Below are 20208 nucleotides of genomic sequence, written 5' to 3' on the forward strand. Positions count from 1 at the left end.
TAGGCTAATCAACTGAGGAAGTTTCATGGTGATATATATTATTTTAAAATGTTGCCTTATTCACCTGGACATTCCCACCATTCGAATGAGAAAACCATGTTAACCATGTAAAATGTAAGTCATAACTTATGCGTAAACTATTTAGCGTGGTGCCACCCATTAAATTGTAGCTCGTAAACTCCGGAACTTACGGGGACGCTGGTGTGACTGACGCTTCTCCGTCTGGCTTGTTTTTGTTTGAGTTTTTCAAGTTTTAATTTAATTTAATTTACTTTTTTCTGACAAAGTTTTTTGCACGATGGCATTACCTTCCGGCAATAAATGTCATGTTCCGTGCTACAGTCTTCTGTAATAAACTCCGGGTTTGTTAACTACGTTGTTGGTGCTTCATTTTATGTGTAGGGGCCTTGAGCAAGCTACTGACAAGGTTTGATGCTGTTTTGAACAATATTACTGGTTAAAATTTTATTTGGGAAGCGTTTCGCTCATGGCCCTTAGGTAATCCACTGTTGCAGAAAAACACCCTTGGGTCAATTTGATGGAGCACTCATTTTGCATTTAAAATAATTATTCCACTTACGCTGACTTCATCAGACCCCCAGCCTTTTTCATCATCTTCTTCTTCTTCATCGCTGTAGTTTGTGTGTCTGTTCTGCTTTCATTGGGTCCAGGTCCCGCTGATTGGGCCGATTTTGTTGCCCCTAAAAGGTAATAGGATACAAAGTATCAATGCTTGTACAGCATTTATTTATTTGTCATGGATAAGATGAGGGGTTTGCCTGTTAAAAAGAAACTGACAATGGAAGGGGATAGTCTTCAGATAAAATAATCAAAGTTAGCCCATGCCACCTACCCTAACTGTTGTTCCTTACCAAGCCACTAGGCTAGATTGTGATATGTAGTTCAATATAGAACCCCAGCTATTCCAAATTTCGTAATCCTGAAAAGGTTGTATCTGAATCAGTTTGATCCAATCCCAAAATTGCCATGAAAGTATATTGGATTATCCGATCCTAGATTGGATTTCTAAACCTGAATCGTTCGGAACGTTCTTTGAACAACTGGGCCCTGGGGATCTGGTTTAACTAATTATCATACAGTGTCTGTCACCCCAATCCCCTAACACAGGAAGAGAAACGTTGGTTCCAAAAAGGGGCAGGAGGGCACTTCCCTTTACCTTTACTCTTGAGATTCTGCTTCACTCCTTTTTTTTCCTGCTTCTTGTTTGGTTTCTTTTGCTGGTTTTTCTTCTGGTTATCTGGTGTCCCTGGGTCAGATAAAGATTCAGTCTGGATCAGAGATTCCTAACGTCACTTCCTACTTTGTCTAAACTTTACAAACTGACAATAAATACCATCAACACTCAGGAAACAATGCATCTGGGTCTACCTTTGAGACATTTTTGATTAGATTAGATTAGATTATCGCTCTAGCTGTTGGCTGCAGCAACTCAACATGGTAAATCCAATTGTTTTTGTTTGTTTTGTATTGACAGTACTCGATGACCTCAAGAAACGGAGATCTATGTGAAAATCACCAGCATTCTCCTTTAATTCTGTCCTCTGAGGACCCCCTCTCCTTAGAATCATCCTCCATCCAGCCCCCCCCCTCCCCCCCACACACCAACGGCGCCCCTGTGTGTGTGTGTGTGTGTGTGTGTGTGTGTGTGTGTACTTACCTGGATCTGGTACATCGATCTGTTTGTGTATCTCTATTTGTTCGTCCTGTATGATAAATATACAGACATGGTGGGCTTTACATGACTCAACATACACGACAAGGACAATCTGAAACTATCAGGTCTTGCATTCTTGTCACTATAGGAACCATGACAATAGAGATGTCTGATTGTAGTGGAATACTGCATAGTAGCCTAGTCAAGCAGGCAACCTTGATTAGGGGGAGGGACGAGCTGATTGCTTGTTAGACTGAGGCTATTTAAGCCAGCCTGGGTCCTCCACTTGCAGGACATTTTCCCTCTATGGCGCTCTAGCGCGAGCGCATTCACGGAGGTGAATGGCGGTAGGTAGCCTAATACTCCCTCCCGTGTTCTGTGAATATAGATCCCTCCTGGCGTGGCGCGCTGTCTGGTGGTGGGGGTGTTCTTGTAGCTAGCCCTCCTCTTCACTGTGTGTGTGCATTAGTGTGTAGTCGCACCTTACTCTTTGAACTCCACATTTTCTAGACTTGCAGTGTAGCGCATGGTGTGATTGTACCCACGAAACACCTGAGTGATTGCGTGTGTTGCGAGGTTCCCTAGTGGTGAGTAGTGACACTCCACCCTTTTCCTCACAGGCAGCGCTGCTTCTCCTGGAGCCTTGGCTAAATCTCTGGCTGGAAGACTGCTAGTTCTGTTGTAGCTGTAGCTATTTTATGTGTCTGTTGCACTGATCTGTTTTAATAATAAATTATTATATTAATGATTTATTCCCACAGCTGCTTCCAGACTACTTTTATTCCAAATTAATAAATGGTAGAACGAATAATTTCCGCCTCTGGTCTGCTTGTTCCTTCTTTTTATGTAACTGAAATGGTATGGTTTGAGTTTATATAAACACCCGTGTCATTCTGTTGCATATGCATACAAGTATTTGTGTAAATGAGTGTCTGTAATCTGGAGATATAAGAATCATGATGGTGGTTTAAACTCTGGAGCTGGCCTGTTGGCTATTCTGTATGTTTTGGTTTGTGCCTTTGTTTTTGATTTGTTTCCCCATGTGCTCTGTGTTAACCTGTCTGTAGTTGTAGTGGACTGGAAGTTAATTTACATATCATATTTAGAGAGAGAAACAGACACCCCTATAAATAAAAATATATTATTATGTTATTCTTAGTTATGTATTGCTAATAGTCTATAGATTAATGCCCATTCCAATGAAATCTCTAGTCATTCTAGACAGTTTACCACCACACCTGTAGATGGCGCTACGCCAGTAGTGATAGGGACGCCCGGTTCTGACAGAGTAATAAAGAAATGGTCAGAACATCTACACATAAACTTGTGTTCGGTTGTATTCTAATTTATCACTCTTATCAGGTTGGTAAACATGAAAATATTCTATGAACTATGGAGTTTAAGTATCTTGGGCAATTCGTAACATTGCAATGATATGCAGAGACGGTTGTAGTAAAGTGAAACAGTTGTACAGTGTTCATACTGGGTACGTTTCAGAATGCTAGTTATCGTGAATGACAGTTAATGCACTTGTAAGGAAAAGAGAGCTAAACCATTGATGCTAATGTATAGAAGAGAGTAATTCTAAAGCTACTGCAGTAATATGCAAGAGCATAGCAGAAGTGTGTTATTTGATATGTGTTTAAGATAAACGTAATTAGGATGTCAAGTGTATCAGGACAGTTACCGTTCGTATCTGAACAAGGTTGATGGCGCGTCACAGTTCAAAGATGGCGGCCCCAGTATTCTACACGTGTACTATGTGTGATTCACCGAAATGGATTAGGCTATGATCACCTTGTGTAGTGGTAAAAGCTTACTGTGCAGGTTCTAAACCTAAACTTTATGAGTTATACATTTCTATTTCAACGTTGGTAGTACTGTTCATTATGTATTTACTATTCAGTTATGTGAGTGTTAATTACAGTATTACCACTTGATAATGGTAATGATATGTGGTACTATATTTGATATGGGCATGTTAAGACAATGATGCAGAGCTATTAAAGGAATGAATATGGAACACTAGTAATGAGATATGCCTTGAGAATGCTGTTTATTATTTTTGTACAGATTTGAACATGCAGATGTAGACCTGTGGAAGAAGTTGTTATGTTGCAGTTTTAGGATTTGATTTTTGTATTACTGAATGGGTTGTTCATTGAGGATGAATACTTACCTGTACCAGATAACATGAGTTAAGTTTCAGAAAAGACAGAGTAATAAAGAAATGGTCAGAACATCTACACATAAACTTGTGTTCGGTTGTCTTCTAATTTATCACTCTTATCATTCCTCAGGCAAGCCAGCCTGGGACCGGTAATATAGTCATGTGCCTTGTTCTTTGCCCCTATCCTTATTTGGTCTCAGTATTTGCATTCCTCCTTCTAGGTAATTAGCTCATTGGAGCTCCTTCTAGGTAATTAGCTCACATTTCACATCATTCATGTAGGCCTAGTGCTCAACAAAATCATAGAAATGAACATGGCAAGACACTTATCTCTTCTATGATCCCAGAAAGATTTTCTTTGACTTGTTAGTTTTTTGATCATTTATTTTCTAATGACATGTCTTTGCACTATGTGCAACTATTTTCCACTAACCTAAAACTGTGAGACTGAAAGCTAAATACTTTTTATGTTCTTCTTAAAGTGACAGGCACAATTATTCCTACACACCACCAGTGTAATGACAATAAAGACAAGTATAATAGTTTACTAATCAAAATAAAGTATTCAAATTAAATAAATATACTAAAAATGTAGCTATTACTTATTATGCGGATCATAAAATACTAAAAATGATTAACAAAATATACAGCTCTGGAAAAAAATAAGAGACCACTGCAAATTTTTTGAATGAGTTGATGGTCATATTCAAAATTAAGAGACTGTCAATTCATTCGAATGTCCCTCAGCAACCGGATTACATCAGAAAAATGTGAAGTAGTCTCTTGATGTTTTCCAGAGCTGAACAGTTGAATAGGACCATTGAACTGTTCAACGCTTCACTTAAGGGTAGAGGAGAAAGACTTGCCCTCCCTCCTGGACTGTGGCCGTGCGTGATGCTTAATTGTCTTATACTCAATGACCAATGGGTGTAACCCAACCTATTCTTACACTGACATAGTTTTGTTATATTATCTTGTCTGTAGTATTCTCTTATATGTCCATATTACTATCCCCACCCTTTCAACTGTATATTGCATCTTGCTTGTGTCTGTTGAGGGGTCAATGACCATGTGACCCTTGACAGGGACAACAAGGAAGCTATCATCCTCAGCTGCACTCTGAATTACAGGCTCAGTCCCTGCCCTGTCACGCTTGATCATCCTTAAGCACACTATGTTGATATTTGATATTTGATTGAGTTTGTATAGTATATTTAGTATTTCAGTATCATGTCTATCTTCTACTATTTCTATTGTACAGTGCAGTATTACTTTTTCTGCTGTAAGTGCATGTTGTGTGTGATGTCTGTATGCTACTGAGAAGAGAATTTCCTCTTGGTTATCAATAAAGTATCTATCTCTCCATCTATCTATCTATCTACATGTATTCCAAGATATGAAATAGAAACATATGACCCAAGCCCTTAGTTATGGCTCGAAGACGGTGCGTTTAGTAGTTGACTCAAACCCATCTCTAACAATCGGTATCAATATTGGTACCAATCAAGAAGATTGATATTAAGCGGGATTTCCAGTCTGTACTGTCTCTAGTTCCACACACAGTAGGTTCGGATCCTTGAAAGCCGAGGTCCTGTGGGTGTTGAATACCGTGACTAAACACCATTCGTACAACTGAAACGAAGATATAGGCCAACTTTTCCAAAACATGTTCCCAGCCTCTAACATCATCCAAAAAAAAATATTTTGAAGGGAAGTTATTGTTTTTCTCATAATTCATAGGTCATACATTTAAATCATAATAGTCATAACCGGTCTTAAAGAGTCTTAAATTTGACTGCTTGAACCCTGCAGAAACCCTGAATGCAAATCAGACAGATCCAGCTCTATATTGTAATTATGATCAGTGGCGTAACAAACCAATGGTGGGCCCAGGTGCGAGAGCGCTACGCGGGCCCCATATCGACATTCTTTGACCCAGGATGAATTAGCTCTGATACATGCAATACACATTAAGGGTGACTTCAATTGTTTATGCAAAGGGCCTGAGGCACCGACGTAGTTCAGTAGCTTAGTTACAGATTACAATTTCAAATAAAAAACACACGACTACATAGGATCCATTACATGTGAAAACATTAAAAATAATTTTATTAACAGCTTGCAGGCCAGGGTAATCTAATATTACTGCATTAACATCAACTCGCATGGAATTATGGGAACACTCAATGCGCTCAATGCGCCTCTTAAGTTCAACCCTCTGCTGAAACTGCAAGCGTAGATTGCTTGCTTATAAACTCGCACTGCGCAGAAACAAATGTGATGTAGCCTAACTTATTTAACCGTGTCATTCATATGCATACAATCCCCAATATGCGTGAATTAGGCCATTAGAAGAAGGCCATCTTATGAGCCTTTCGTTGTGCAAAATCGTCAACGATGTTCCCAATATTTAATGCTCTGGCTCTCGTATTTTCAATGGACAGGATAGCTAACCCACTGAGCCTCTCCTGCCCCATGCTGCTCCAGGTGGGTCTTAATAAGTTTGAGTTTGGAAAAAAGATCGCTCAGCTGTTGCCACAGTCACAGGCAATGTCAGAAACAACATGAGAGCAGTACACACTTCCCCGAATGTGGATGTTACACTGTCATAATCTACCACCAGCATTTTGGCAAGTTGAAAAATAGATGACTTCTGTGAAATCTCTGCTTTAAAGCAAGACCTGAATGAGAGGAGTTGTGTTGGGAATGTCGGTGCAATGTCCCTGCTATAATGGTCTGACAAACGTCTTTTCAAGCAGTTCATCATCACCTGTGAGTTGAAGGGTCATAAGACGTAAAGACTCAAACACATGACAAGTTTCCCGCATACTTGCAAATCTTTGGGAGAGCTGACTGATTATGATGTCCAGAGTTGCATTAAATACCTGCACTTTGAAGTATCTCTCTGCATCGGTTAAGCGCTCATCTTCCGATAGTTCGTCAAAGTGACGCTTCACTCTTCGTGCTCTAACATTTTCAAATGTAGGCTACTCTGAACCCCCCATTTATTTGCAAGCGTCTGCGCTGTAGCCTTGGCCTGGTCAAAGGCACGCCGGTAGTCAGATGGTGAAGTTCTAAAAAAAAAAAAAAAAGGAGGCAGGGCGGGGGTAGCGACGGGCCCCGGGAGGTCACGGGCCCTGGTGCGACTGCACTTGCTGCACCTACTATAGTTACGCCACTGATTATGGTATTTGGGGCCAGCCACTGAACATATAACATATTTGCTCCGTGGTTGCAATGCAGACACATCTTGTGACGTTGGTTAACAGGAAACCTGTCTATTCTGATGATAGTTCAGGATGGCATTAAGGTCATGTAACCATTCATAATGAATTGTAGAGCCCCCTCTAAAGATGTTCCCCCTGTTTTCTCTTGACAGATACATCACACAGTCTCTTTGAACACTGATTGGAGCTTCACTTACCTGATCTGTGGTATCCCTGCAGGGACAAAGGCAACAGCAACTGCATCCTGGCATTGTGACTTAGAAACACAAAACAAACAAGCCAAATAAGTACAGAAGTCTAGCCTGGGTTTTCCCATGCTACCTTACGCGCGCAATTTTATTCACGCTGCTAGGCAGCCTGGATACCATGGAGCAAATTTTCGCCTCAGTTAGGGGGCCAATCACAGAACGGAGGGAGGGCAGCAAGACGATGACGACACACCGAAGCCGTTATGAGCTACGTACAGACGCATTTGATAGACATTCGTAGCGCCCAATAAACAGCTCTGGGCATTCGTAAACCACGTTTGAAATACGAGAAAATTAATGCCTAGTTCCCAGACCCCATCTCAATGAGATGAGGTCTGACGTTAGCCAGGCTAACAGAAGTCTAAAATATCTGACAATTATTAATCAATTTATTTCCGATGCTTGGCGATAGGGGTCTTGTTCTGTGACAGCCAACGGATAACAAGGCAACAGTGCAAAATATTCCCAATCACAGATTCACGGATTCATACGTCTGCTCTGCTGTCACCTGGCACCTTAACCAATAGCAGCTTAGTATGCATAGTAGTATAGCATAGCCCACATCCCGCCTGTGAGTAGTATAGCATAGGCCACATCCCGCCTGTGAGTAGTATAGCATAGCCCACATCCCGCCTGTGAGTAGTATAGCATAGGCCACATCTCGCCTGTGAGTAGTATAGCATAGGCCACATCCCGCCTGTGAGGACTATAGCATAGGCCACATCTCGCCTGTGAGTAGTATAGCATAGGCCACATCTCGCCTGTGAGGAGTATAGCATAGGCCACATCCCGCCTGTGAGGAGTATAGCATAGGCCACATCTCGCCTGTGAGGAGTATAGCATAGGGCCTGTGAATAGTATAGCATAGGCTGCATCCCACCTGTGAGTCATATAGGGTACATCCCGTATACATGGTGGAGCAAGATACTTCCGGGAACCTGGATTGCATGATGAGGGGTCAAAGTCCCCCTATGCAGTGCAGAGTCAGCGACTGTTCCATTGAAGTCTATGGCCATAGCTCAGAATTTAACCACATATGCTAAGTTCTATAGAGTTAGGAATGTGAATTTTGGGCACGTTTTCAGGATCCTCAAACCCTTCTGACCATTTCAGGTACATTTGAGGTTTGTTCTTGTGTGCTGCTACGTAGGCCTACACTGATCAATATGTCAACGACACGTCGCTTTATGCAGATAGGACTCCCCATTTCGCACCCATAGACATGAACTACAACAAGCTATCGTGCTCTGCCATGTAAAATCTTTGGCTAAACTATTACACCAATCTGTCATGTTAATATATTGTATTGGTGGTGAGTAGGCCTAATTAAGCTCCTGTCACTTTAACACTGTCTTGGTGGTGGGTCGGTCTAATTGAATGCCTGTCACTTTAAGGCCGGGACACACTGCAGAAAAGCAGTCGGACTGATCAGTCAGCTCCCGTCTCCCCGAGTTGGACTAAAAAGTACCTCGGAAGATATTGAAGTGACACAGACACCGAGCGTGCTTTCTGCGTGTGCCCAAGATGTAATACATTTCCATAACAGCAGCCAATGGAATGAAATGGCACTACTTTCAGATATTGTGTACTATATAATTGTCATTGCTTGTGTGTGATGCCATGAAACACTCTTTCTATTATTTAATAAATAATTTATTTTTGGCCGTTAACTGAGCTAGCTAGCTAGCTAGCCAACGTTAGCACAGTAAACAAAAAGTGAGTGGGAATGTTCTCTAGCTAGGTAGCAATTAACTCATTGAGTGCAAAAAACGTAATATTACGTTTTTCCTTCCCATGCGTTGAGTGCCAAAAACGTAATATTACGTTTTTAGCTTTTTTTTAAAATTACGAAACTAGACACTCTAATACACCTTATATGTAATTTTGGGAACTCTGTGATGAATAGAAATGAAATATATGACGATCGTGAAACTCATGAAAACGCACAATCTGAACATTTTATCTGGACATTTTATCATAACTCGGTTGCCGCTTTGGGTCGAATCAGTGACGCATGCACGTCAGGTCAAAACCAGGCATTTTCGTGGGTCTATCACGAGGTGGCAGTCTCGCCAGGTCTCAGCGATCACTTCCCGGAATGTTTACACGAGTAAGTAACAGGCAACACTTCATATTTCATGAAAGACGTTATATCTCCATTTCTAGAAAAAAACAGCGATTTTGATGAAAACTAGCCACTGTTTAGCTTGGTATTTCTCAGGAACAGAGGCGTGTAGAAATACACGGTTTGCACCCACTGAGAGCTCAAAGTCTGACCTTTTAATCGAGCTATTGTACGTGTTCATAGCTATAACACAGAATATGCTGTGGCTGTACAAAAATCATCAACAATGGTCTAGATTGCTGGCACTCTAGGACAAAGCTCCCGAAAACGGCTTGGCATTCAATGAGTTAAGGACTTTGGTTAAACCTGTATGTTGTTGCAAACTCAGCTGAAATTACATACGTTCAGCAACTGTATGGTCGTCTACTAGTTCTAGCAAAAATATGTTAAGATAGTTTATCAAAATGGGTTCTTAACTTACATTGCTGAATGTAGGCCTACTAATCTGAGATAATGTTTAGTCAAGGGTTCTAGCACTCCACCAATCAGATTGATGTCGACTGCCACTGGCCGATTCGACATGTCAAATTGGCCAAATCGGCCAAAATGAATGCCGATGCCGACTCCAACTGACAATGGCACGGAACACACCGAAACGACTCGAGTCACCGACCTTGCCCGACTGTCCGACGATGTCCAACGGCCGAAAATCGGGTTGGTGAGTCCGGGCCTTTAAGATGTTCATTAGAGAGGATTGCCGTTTCAGTCTCACCGGGCTATACTACTGATACATTTGGATTCTATTAATAATGTTCATAATAATTCATAATCAAGCCATGCACTAATACAATCTCTGTCCCTGTTGCTTCTCCCAGTGCTCTGCTGAGAACCAAGTCCATCCCATCAGACCAGATGATTTTACTTCTCATGGTCTGAGAGTCTTTCAGGTGCTTTTCATCAGACCAGATGATTTTACTTCTCATGGTCTGAGAGTCGTTCAGGTGCTTTTTGACAAACTCCTGGCAAGAAATGGCTTCCATCTGTCCACTCTACCATAAAAGCCTGATTGGTGGAGTGCTGCACTGATGTTTGTCCTTCTTTATGCTTCTCTCATCTTTTTCTTAATACTATTATAATGTTACTGTTTCTGCACTACAATGGTACTGTTACCACACTGCACATATCTGTCTACATGGTTCATACTAAATATCCATATTCAGTTATTCTGTAACATATTTTGTTAATACACTGCATATATCTATATTGTGATTACTACAACTATAATGGTACTGCCACTTCATTGATATTTGTACATGTTGTTCATACATTGGTTATATTACATAGCCATATTTATTCTGCTTTATTTAACTGCTAATACACTGCACATATTTATATTTAATTTATACTACTCTAAACCACCTTCTGCAAAACAACTGTATACTACTGTCTACACTGCACTATAGTTCTTGTCCTGTCTATGTCTATAATAGGAGCGGAACAGAGTGGCTGCTTCAGCCTCTAAATTAAAAAGTCCTCCGCACTCCAACAAAATTTAATCTGCTCCTTGTTCACTCGCACTCCGCTCCCCTCACTAGCTCTGTTGTACTCTGCATAATGACATTTAAATCTAATCTAATCTAATCTAATTGTATCTTCTCAAAGGAACTCTGGATCTCAGTCATAGTCACCATTGGGTCTTTGGTTACCAGTCTGACCAAGGCCCTTCATCCCAAAGGAATAATGACACAGTTTTGCCTCAGTGCCTTCACCACCTAACCACCGTTACTACGCACAATAACAATACAGTCAATGAAGTGTATTAAGGTGTATTAATGAAGTGAGGGTATTAGGCTGATTCAACACAAATACATGTATCTAGAAAGTTTTATGTTTTGAAGTCAGCAGTGCAAGACTGAAATAGCCTAATCTACAAGAAAGCATAGTGCCAGTTTCTTAAGTTTGCCAGTGCCATAGTGCCAGTTTCTTTAAATTTTAAAAAGTGTGAATACATGAGTATTTGTCATGATCCCCTATGCCATTATGGATATCTGTGCATCCGTAGTTCAGACTGTAACATCTTCAATTAATAAATGAAATGCAAAACAAATGCAACCACGTGGTTGTTTTCACTGAGAACAATTCAATAATAAATATAACACCTTAGACTGTAACTGTATAGTTCAGTTAACCAAATATATTGAAACAGGCATATAAGGAAGATTTCATTTTCCATATTACAACTAGATACCCAATGACTGTACTATATTGTCACATGACCATACAACAGGCCCGGAGTGGGTAATCGGGAGAATCGGGAGAATTCCCGGTGGGCCGCTTCACTTTTGGGCCGGTCGAGGGAAAAATATTGGCATTTGTCACGTTAATCTATCTTCTCTTAAAGTTGGCTACACACGTTCGCATTCTATGCCTAACACCGCAGCCTCTGCATGGGTTGTTCTCCCCTCCCAAGAAGAGCTAATTGGTTAGGGTTAGGGTTAGGTTGGGTCCATATAGCCCGTCTTTCCTAAAAAGTTTTCTCATATACCAGCCGGGCCGGCCCTACCTCAGTGATAAGCGTCAGGGAGGATGGTTGGTAGAAAGATGCCATGAAGGACTGAAAAGACCAGGTAAAAAAGACGAAAAGTATTGGAGGGAAATGCTGCCAAATGTGCTATGCTTCCAATTTTTTTTGAAAAGGACAGACATAATGCAAGAGAGAGAGAGATAGCCATGATTATAACGACGTAATTGGGCTAATAACCAACTGGACGTTGTAGCGTTGTCAACCTATTCGCAAGTAACATATTAAATGAATTAAAATATTAGCATTTTGTTATCATCCAATATGGCTATTCATAGACTTTGCAAATATTATGCAAAACTCAAGCTTGATCTGTGTATGCAGTGAGTAGCCTATAGGCCTAAAAACAAAAGTAGCCTGAGCAGCAGATCAGCCAGTCCCCTGCTGAAAATGATGAGCCCGAAATTAACTATGACTATAGCAGTGGTTCTCAAACTTTTTCTTTCATTCCCCACTTTGTCCCTCATCGCTCTAAGAAAGTGGTAGGTCAAGCTTAAAATTGACAAATGTATTGAAATAATGACAAGTTCTAAATATATCCTCTCAGAGTTAAAATCAGCTGGTGCTGCAGATATAATAATAAATAAATACACACATTCTGTTTTCCAGCAACATATTAGGAAGCATAGGCCATTTTACAGCATTGTACAATGTACAATATATTCAATGAAATACCAACATGCTGCATTAAATGGATCCATAATCCAGTCATACTGAGCACTGCTGGTTGGGAAATATTTTTGAAATAAACTTTGCAGGGATGATGTAGGCCTACTGTTTAATACATGGGATCACAAGAGTGCCTCCCAATCAGACGTTTCAGCGATTTCGCTCAGAAATCTCAAAGGCATAGCCTAATACTGTCGCGATCGAGGCGCCTGTACCATACTCAAGTTTTTTTGGTGAATGCATTAATCTTATTTGCTAGGTGAGGTAGGTGCTTGTCTTTGCCTTGTAACTGGACATTTAACTCAAATGTATCGCTAAGATATATCAAATATATCGCTGAGATAGGCCAGCTTCGTCAAGAAATGTTCATTAGTGAACGTGCTTGCAGATTCAAACATGCGCTCTTCCTCCAAGAAGAGGCGACTCGGAGCTCAAACACGCGCGACAGTCACAGCACTTTACCTCGGGAAAGCCACCTTGCCTCGCTGTGAAACAGTACAGCCTTTTGGTCAGCTACCATCTCTTCGCAAAGTGCGGAGAATAGACGCGCTTTTAAGGGCCGCCACTCTCACAACAACGTTCAAAATCTCATGTAGGTCGGGACTAACTAAGCTGCCTTGACACGAGCGCTTCCCTGTGAATAACACAGTGCGTTCATTGCGCATCGGGTGCTACCTGGGCCCAGGCTACAGATAAAAAAAAAAAAACAGTCAGTTCGCGCCCCACCTCTCCGCGTAGTGGGTCGCGACCCACAGTTTGAGAAACGCTGGACTATAGGGACAAGTACAAAGGATAATAGAGTTAACCATATGAATTAAAGTTATTTTATGGAAGAAAGAACAGTAGGCTATGATAGCAGTAGGCTACATGATCAACCTAAATGGTTTGTTTGCTCAGAAGTGGGTGTAGTAAAGGAGCAAATCACCAAAACAACATGATAGCTGACCCATGCAGAAAAAAAACATGTAAACAATACAGTTCAATATGCCTCTTAGTGGAATTGTGGGATACATTTCAAATGCTTTATTTCTTCCTTCCTGTTTTTGTTAACTTATCAACCTATCCTTGTGGAATAGTGGAATATTAGCCTATAATAAAAACTACAGGATAGTAAGAGCTGAAATGTTGCCTTATTTATCCAATTTCCACCACCACTAAAAAAGTGGGCCGGTCTTGGGCCTGAAACTCCCGGGCTGAAAAGTGGCCCCACTCCGGCCCTGCCATACAAGATAATATACTATGCAGTTATATCATGCAGTTCTATTAGGTTAACTCACCCAAGGATTTTAACCGTTGTGCAGTCTAGGCAAGAAGTGATACCCAAAAAATGCAGCAGAGCACTCAATCAGCGTAAAACGTCCACCTGTGTTTAAGTTATAGGTCTTGATAAAATAAGTTATATACCCAGACCATCAAACTTTGACTTTTGCTGAACACCCGGGGCTCATAAAATTGTCATTATCAGCATGAGCATGTCAATGTCATTGTCAATGTCAATGCTTTATTGGTAGTGCGATGGAACTCGCCTGGAATTTGGTTTAGTGCTTACTAGGCTCATACAGTACAGACAGACAAAACATACAGTAAGACAGCGTACACAGCACAAGACATCTACACAGAGGACAGAATAAAATGCAAATGGATAAAATAAAGGAGTGTCTGGAGCCCTATATTTACATAAATTACTTACACAAATAAAACAAAATAAAAAAAATGAATAAAACAAAGCAGTGGTGTTAGTACCTTAAAACCGACTCTGAGGAGGACGTAACCATGTACTGTGCAGATCAGATACTCTGGGATGATGGGTGTTGAGGGCTCTTACTGTCTGGGGATATGTACTGTTGGTGAATCGTGAAGTTCTGGCTGTGATGATTTTAAACCTTTTACCTGAAGGAAGAGGGCATTGGCAGGATAGGAGGGGTCCCTGACTATTTTCCCTCCCATTTTAAGAAGCCGGGTGTTATATATGTCCTTGATGTCAGGGAGGTCCAACCCTATGATTTTAGATGCTGTCCTGACAACCCTATTTAGCGCCCTCTTGTCGTCGGCTGAGCAGTTACCAAACCAGACTGTGACAGAGAATATGAGAACACTCTCTACCACAGCTCTGTAAAAGTCCCTCATCCCAGCCTTAGACACCTTGAATTTCCTCAGTTGGCGAAGGAAGAACAGACGCTGGTGAGCCTTCTTCACAATGTGCTTAACATTAAGGTCCCATTTGAGGTTGGAGGAGATGATAGTACCCAGGAACTTGAAACTAGTGTTCACCCACTCTACTGCTTGGTCAGTGATGATCAGAGGTGAAAGCCTGTTTCTATTTATACAGAAGTCTACTACCATCTCCTTGGTTTTGGAGATGTTGAGACATTTCCAGTGCACCATTCTCCCAGTAAGGATACCTCTGCTCTGTAGGCGGTTTCATTATCACAGTCAATCAGGCCCACTATTGTGGTGTCACCTGCAAATTTAAAGATCTTGACTGAGTCATGGTGTGACACACAGTCATTGGTGTAAAAATAATAAAGGAGTGGGGACAGAACACACCCTTGGGGGGCTCCAATGCTGGTGGACATTGTCTTGGATAATTTGTTGTGAACTCTCACCACTTGTGATCTATTGGTTAAAAAGTTCAATGTCCATTTACACATGGACATATTTACACCCAGCCCAAGGAGTTTCTCAAACAATTAGGCATCACATGCAATTAATTAGGGTCATACAGGTTGCTAACAGTCTCATATGAATCACTGTGATGCAAGCATATTCTGCTGTAAAACGAAATATCCCCAAACTGAGATGACATCAACAGGATTTAACATAACTGGAAATTGTCATAGAGTTTGCCAACAGTCTGACAATATACATGACAACAATATATGGGTCATTCCATGTCAAATCAGACAAAATCCTGGAAATTGGTTGATGCACCGTGTCAGATTTTGCTCAAAGTTTGTATATCTAATATTTAGGTCCCACAACTAGACCTGCAAAATATTTTTATTAAATTTCAATATTTTCATGAATGTTTTCACCATTGATTTTGTATCATTGTGCTTTTGACATTAAAGGAGAATTCTGGTGTGATATTGACCTAAAGTGTGTTGAAACATGATACCGAGTGTGAACGTATGTCTCATAGCTCATCTCGGCTTGTCCCCTGCACTCAGAAATCTGGTGCTAGTTAGCCGATGCTACCAACAGTTTTTCGATGGGGGTGCCTCGGGCATCGGCCTAGCCTTGCAAATAAATCACTGTTTTACACCATTTCCAAGGCTCAAAGTAGCTCCATACCTCATTCGTAGACTTCCGAGGGCCTTGACATTTAAAACGAGACATTGAGAACTTTAGGTCAATATCACATCGGAATTCTCCTTTTAAATATATTTAATAAGCTAAAAGACCAACATTATTTCATATAGAAAGACTGACAGACCTCACAGTCTGCAGAAAAGAAAGCAACCAATCTCATATTAATCACTGTGATGCAAACGTTTTCTGCTGTAAAACTAAATATCCCCAAACTGAGATGACATCTACAGGATTTAACATAACTGGAAATGATATGAAATCGTCAGCAGGGAGAAAAGATACAGTTCAGCCACACACAGGCATAGAAAGCTTTGACTGTGCCGCTTCTTAACACACAAGAATAACACAGGACAGTGATGCTGTTGTCCTTTCGTGAATTCTGCGCAAACAATAAAATAATTACTTTTTTTTTCATTTTACAAGAATGTTTTAGGATTACTATGTGTTTAAAGATTAGATTAGATCAGATTAGATTCAACTTTATTGTCATTTAGCAGAGTACAGGTACAGAGCCAATGAAATGCAGTTGACATCCAGCCAGAAGTCCAAAGAGGCATTAAATACCAAAGTGCAGGATGAGTACAGTATTCTGTGCAGTTGTGTAGAGATTAATTATGTACAACAGTGAATAGTTTGATAAATACAGGTTTTCCAGGTGGCAGATAAGGAGTATAGAGGGTTACAGAGTATACATACACATTCTATATAAATAGTAATATAGTAATATATATATATGTACAGTATATGTAAAACAGTTGTTTTCAAACTTTTTGTCATTCCCCACTTTGTGTGTGGCTATTTTGTTTTGAATCTTCCTTGTCAAAAAAGAAAGGCATTGTTAAAGATAGACAAAAAATATTGAAGACATCGTCACCACTCATACCTCAGGTTTTAAACAGGGGGATTGTTTCACCTAGTCCTAAAACATAAATGATCATCTGGATTCACCCAGTGACTGCTGTGAGGAGAGCAGCTGGCAACTAGGGAAAGACCTGGCGACAGCCTGGAAAGACAGCTGACAGGAGGGAAAGACCCCGATGGGCCTGCCCCAGGTTAGCTCCTATGAGTGTACAGGTCCCACATGTGTGCCTAAAAAAAGTTCAAAGAGGAAAATACCCAGCAAGTCAGCAAGAGTGGGGGAGGATGATGACTCACCGACAGACTACATGACTACTGACCCAGGAATGAAACAGACAATGAGACACCTGAGATGATTTAAGATCCAGAGTTGTAGATGTGGCTGGACCAAGGGAGCATCCTATGCAGGCCTGAGAAGACACCAAGGCTTGAAAAAGTCCTTGCTGTCAGAGCAACAGGGGCCTTGCATTGACCGCTACTTCTCAAGAAGCAGGTTGAATAAGTCAAGTGAAGTTCAGCAGCAGGACCAAAACCAAAGTCTGCAAGACATCAATATCCCTGTTCAAGAGGAATATGAGGATTCAAGCATAGTGGTTCCCCACAAGCCCAATCTGCCACAGCCTAGAACTGAGAACAAGATCCAGGGGGCAAAAATCACAAATCAGGTGGGCAAAATCCTGTGAGAAAAAGGAGTGGGAGACAATTGACACAGACATCAGCAACCTCCTAGGACAACTGAGGGGTATTGCCGTCAAGAAACTGGATTACAACTGAGCACCTTGGGTGGCAGAAAAGAGGAAGAAAACATCTACCATCCCGATGAAGTCCAGGAGACAGCAGGATAGAAGGAAAGAAGGCAGCTGGAAAAACAATAGAGTAAATCTCCAGAGGAGGAGAAGGAGAGAAATTAACCTGCTACAGCCAGAAATGAAGAACCGACTGTCAATCTTGAGGAGAGCTGAGAATCTGGGAAGCAGGCGTAAAATGAAGGAGCAAGCAAGATCAAACTTCTTCAAAGACCCCTACAAGTTTGCAAGAAGCCTTTTCACAAAAGACAAAAGTGGTAATGGGATGGGTTGACATGGCCCCTTAAGACCAACATACAAAAAAAGGTGGTCCTCCTAGGCCCTACGGTTCTCGATATATTCACAGAAAACTGTGTCCGGCCACCTACAGGCCAGTTGGTGTACAGTAACATAAATTAATTTATTGTGTGGCCCCCCATGAACGGAATTCCACGAAACTTGGCGTGCATTCAGAGGGTGTCATAATGATCCTACACTTCCAATTTCGTGCAGTTTTCACCATGTTAGGTCACAGATACCTGTGATACCTGCTATCACCAGACCAAGTCTTTTAAGATTGAACATTGGTCTGGGGAGTCTGCTATATATTGTGATAACCTGTTGAGTTTCTTAAATTGTTGTGTGTCTTTTATGGGAATTGGGGGGTGGAGTTTACGACCAATGCAGCAGGGGGCATTGCTCTGTAATAAAGGCACAGATAAAAACACAACAGCAATTAGATGAATCAGCTCATTTACAGGAAACAGAAACTTGGCAGCAGCAGACAAGAGACATATGTCACACACACATGTTAAATACGTTACACATGTGTGTGTGTGTGTTTAGATGCAGTTGCCCTTTGGCTTCCAATTGAGACTATCTCTCTCTCTCTCACACACACACACACACACATACATAAACCCGCACACAAACTCATTAACTCATTTTTATATTGTGCATTGCCGTTTCTGACCTTAACCCTTTAGGCGCCAGAGGTTTTTTTCCGAAACGATCAATTTTGGCATCTTCATTTCAAAAGGCTATATCTTAAAAGTGATAAGAGATAGAGACTTTCTGTAAATTAGAGAAATATTAAGGATGACCCAAAGTTTATGTAGAGATTAAATGTTTATATCTAATTTGCATATTATGACGTCATATGGTGGCGGCCATCTTGGATTATAGAATTTTCATGAAAAGTCGCATGTTTGAATGATAAAATGCACCACTTCTTTCCCCCCAAAATGTCCCTCACCTTCTGTATGCTATATTGCACAATACTGAATGCTCAGGTAAATAGTAAGTAGTGAACAAACTGTGTAAATCATTACTAATAAATGGCAGAAACAAACCAAATGCATGTAGCGGTAGACTGGCCTTTTGCTGTAGAGATTTTCCATTTACTACATACAGTAGGCACTCTGATTCCATGTATGGGGCACATATATATTATTCAGATGACACACAAACACAAGTAGACAAGACCTGTTTAGTTCAAAAGCTCATTTGCCACGGTAAGGCACAGATCAGGAGTGATATGACGAGACAAGACAAGAGACAATGTTAGTATTTTTTTTTTTTTTTTGTTTATGTTTTTTTGTTTTTTTTTCTTAGCTGACAAAGACACACACATCACAAGGACATGAACACACAAAAAGGAACACATAGTGTACTGTATGTCCTAAATGATCAGGGAAGTAGATAGCAAATCAACAGTGTAAATCATTACTAATAAATGGCTGACATTTTTTTTTTATGTAGCAGGCCTTTTGCTGTAGAGATAATGACTCCCTATCCCTATCCATACAGGGCCGGCATTCCCATCATCTTGTGATAGACTATGCATGACCTAATGTGTGTGTGTGTGTGTGTGTGTGTGGGAGAGGGAGAGAGCGTGTCACCACCTCCACCATGCGAGCAGCATGGCCAGATCTGCCTCGCGCGCGCCGAGTGGAGAGAATTTGCGCAGCTTGGACTAGGCCTACTGTCATTCTCATTGCGACTCCCCACACTGCCACTACGTTCCCCACTAACTGTCCTATGAGCACTTCGACCTCGTCTAACATACCCAGTGGCATTATTAGACAAAGGCTCCACCACGTTACTGTCGCCGCGAGTGTGGAGAGGCACACGTTCAGAAGATAGAAGCGCTATGGACATTATGCTACCTCCACTATGCTACCTCCAGCCTCGTTCGCCACACCACTAACACCCAGCTAACTTCCCGATGAACACTCCTAACCCGTGAAACATTATTCCCACCAGTGACATTGGGCAAACGATTCAACGTTTGTGCTTGGTGTAAGCTAAACTATGGAGTAAACTCTCACTTTGTCCAGCTGCATCATTGCAAGGCACGGACGCATCTGAAGCCTCACTAAACAATTCACCGTCATTTTCTGAAGGCAGATATTCCCCTTCAGAATCAGGGTCCGCGAATAGAAGACCCAACACTTCATTTCAGGTAAACTTTTTTGATGCCATTAGACGATAATCTAATGCAAATACTCGCTGACGTTGACAATATCGCTCTGACAAAGTGGCTCACACGCACACTAGCTCCGGTATTTCACGCACTGATTCAATGCTCTGTAGCTCAAAAGTTTTGTTCAAAGCGT

This window comes from Alosa pseudoharengus, unplaced genomic scaffold (genome assembly GCF_046254945.1).
Source record: "Alosa pseudoharengus isolate Yale_2024_CS ecotype anadromous, Long Island Sound unplaced genomic scaffold, YU_APseudo_1.1 YU_APseudo_1.1_scf_1, whole genome shotgun sequence".
NCBI classification, from domain to species: Eukaryota; Metazoa; Chordata; class Actinopteri; order Clupeiformes; family Clupeidae; genus Alosa; species Alosa pseudoharengus.